Source organism: Phyllostomus hastatus, unplaced genomic scaffold (genome assembly GCF_019186645.2).
Source record: "Phyllostomus hastatus isolate PE091 unplaced genomic scaffold, TTU_PhHast_1.1 phas_contig_34, whole genome shotgun sequence".
Taxonomy (NCBI): Eukaryota; Metazoa; Chordata; class Mammalia; order Chiroptera; family Phyllostomidae; genus Phyllostomus; species Phyllostomus hastatus.
In genome coordinates this window covers 17,065,827-17,069,026 of record NW_025333857.1, presented here as the reverse complement: position 1 = coordinate 17,069,026, position 3,200 = coordinate 17,065,827, and the positions used below count along the sequence as shown (strand labels likewise).

At 38.2% G+C, this 3,200-nt stretch overlaps 1 pseudogene; it reads left to right on the top strand.

Annotated features, from left to right (window-relative positions):
* Positions 1-1,877: 1,877 nt before the first annotated feature.
* On the top strand, positions 1,878-2,295 carry LOC123819876 (annotated as a pseudogene).
* The last annotated feature ends 905 nt before the right edge of the window (positions 2,296-3,200 follow it).

Sequence of the window (3,200 nt, the reverse complement as noted above, 5' to 3'; positions counted from 1 at the left end):
TAGATTGACCTATTATTTTCTCAATATCTGGGGTTCACCTTACCTTTCTGATCAGCTTCATTCGTAATTTGTGAGGGACTAAAACATACCTTAATTTGCTAAATCAGTGGTAAGCAATTAGTAAGCTTTGGCTGAAAGAGGGGAGAGTGTGGAGGAAAAGGAGGAAGAGGGGAAGAAGAGGGAAGGGAAAAAGAAGAAAGAACAATTAAAATAATCACATCCTTGTGTATTGCTGGCTAAAATGCAAAATGGTACAAACCTTATGGAAAATAGCATGGTTATTTACCAAAAATTTAGCTCATAGAATTACCATATGATTCAGCAATTTCATTGCTTGGGTATATACCCAAATGAATTGAACTCTGGGACTCAAACAGATATTTGTACACCAATGTTCATACCAGCATTATTCACAATAGCCAAAAGATGGAAACAACCCAAATGTCCCTGAGCAAATGAATGCATAAATAAAATGTGGCACATCTATATAATGGAATATTATTCAGACTTTGAAAAATAAAATTCTGACACATGTTAAAACATTGATGAACCTTGAAGACATTATACTAAGCAAAACAAGCCACTCACAAAAGGAGAAATACTACATGACTCCACTCATATGAGTACCTAGGGTATTCAAATTCGTAGAAATAGAAAATAGAGTGGTGGTTTCCAGGGGCTGAAATGGGGAAAGAATGGGAAGTTATTATTTAAAAGGATGCAAAGTTTAGTTTAGGAGGATGAAAAAGTTCAGAAAATGGATGGCAGTAATGGTTACACAATGTAAATATACTTAAGGCCAAAGAATTGCACATCTAAAAATGGTTAAAATGGTAAATTTTATGTGATATATAGTTTACCACAATAAAAAATTATTCAAAGCAGTATCAAAGTCTTATTCATTTTTATTCCCTTCATTTGCAAAAGTTGAACACACTCTCTATTTCAATGTTGTCCATGCCAGGAATTGCCGGGAAATAAATTTGATGTTCCAAATAATTCCCCCGTGGTTTTTCAAAAGGGATGAAGGAAAAGAAACAGCTGGTTTAAAAGAAGTCATAGAATCCTCCACATGAGTCCCATGGATTGACTCAGCACACAAATTTAACATACAATAAAAACAGGCACCAGAAGCAAGCCTACCCTCGCAGTGGAATGGGCACATGCAGTTTTAAGGGTGTTGCCAATTCCATATGAGTTTGTGGTTTCAGAATACTGTTCGACTCAAAAAGAAAGAAGACCTCAGATCAGGATTAGCAGTCAACAGAGTTGAATGACAGTGAGATAACGTGGAAACTGAAATTTGAAATTCTGCTGAGAAATGGCCCTGGATAGAATTCAAGCAATTATCCAACTAAACAAAGAAGAAATAGAATTTCTACCTTGCCATTAAGAAGAAGGGCAATATGGAGATAAATTATCTAGATTGTCTTTTATATTGATTAAATTGCCTTATTGAGTACAAAACTTTGCTCAGTTTTCTCATAGCCAAAGACTGATAAAACCATATGATGTCAGAAGAGAAGAAACCATACATACCATTTTATTCCATCACACTATTCTGGAGAGAGGACAACTGAGAGTTTAAATGATTTGCTTAAAGATATAGAGCACTGTCCAAACAGAATTCAGGTCTTCGAATCTCCTAGCTAGTTCACTTTGCCTTGCATAATTTTATTTAAATAACTACATAGTAGAGAGAAAGATTATTGGGAAAATAAAAATCATATTAAAATGAAAAAGAAGAAAGAGGTTTGTTTGGGTGTTCGTTGGAGCATCTGTTTTAGTTTGCTTTGTGGCTGCGGCTTTTCCTTGGGCGGCAGAAGTGGCACAACAAATGAGGAACAGCCTGAGACTTCGGTGTTGGGGAAAAGAAAATGGCCTGAACCAAGCAGGCTGCTCGCAAATCCACAGGTCGGAAAGCGCCCCGCAAACAGCTGACTAGGAAAAGCACTCCCTCTACCAGAGGGGTGAAAAATCCTCACCACTGCAGGCCCAGAACCATTGCACTTCAAGAAATCCATTACCACCAGAAATCCACCGAGCTTCTAATCCTGAAGCTGCCTTTCCAGGGGTTCGTGAGGGAAATTGCCCAGGATTTCAAAAACAGACCTGAGGTTTCAGAGTGCTGCCATCGGTGGGCTGCAGGAGGCTAGCGAAGCGTACCTGGTGGGTTTATTTGAAGACACTAAGCTGTGTGCCATCCACACTAAGAGAGTCACCATCATGACCAAAGACATCCAATTGGCTCGCCGGCTACAGCGTGGGGGGTCGGGGGAAGCAGAGCTTAAGTGAAGGCAGTTTTTACGGTGTTTTGTAGTAAATTCTGTAAAATACTTTGGTTTGACTTTCTGTAAGAAATTGTTTATAATGTGTTACATTTGTATTTAAGTCGTTCCATCTTTCACTCAGGATGAATGCGAAAAGTGACTGCTCACAGACCTCAGTAATGTGAGCGCTGTTGCTCAAGAGTGAAGAGCTGCTAATACGCAAACGGGATCAGTGGTACTCCTTGCTTCTCAGGACGCATGTTTCTGTATGTGAATGACATGTTGGGTAGCTATTAAGGTACTAGAACTGATTAATGTGTATAGGGTCCTTTTGCAATAAAACTGGTTATGACCTGATCCAAGTGTTCGACAACTGGGGCTAAGTCTGACCATGCATCACCGTGATAGAATGGGAGCTTTTCCAAGGGTGAAGATGCAAGTCTTAACCACAGTGTAACTTACATTTTCCTTAAAAGAAGGGGGGGGGAGTGAACATAGCAGCTATATAATACACTATGTGCATTTATAATAGCTATTTTTATATTGTAGTGTTAACATTTTTAAATTAAATGTTTTACATTCACATGTGGGGAATCTTGTCATTAGGTGTGTGTAATTTAGGGTTCCATTGGTTTTCTCCCATAACTAAACTGCACTTGTTTCATAGTAGTAAAATGCTTTGCAAATTAATACCTTGCATTAAGTCCTCATTCTAACACATGTTAACTAACCCTCTAGCTGATAATGCAAACTATTGTGGGAATTTTATTTATAAGGGCTCTAGAATACAGTACAAGTTATTCACACCAGCATCACCTGTTACTAACATTCTGAACTAGTTCAGTTTTTTTGTTTTGTGGTTGGTTTCATAACTAGATTGAGTTTTTCCCCCTCCACCAAAAGGAAACAATACTTGAGTCCTGTGGAGCT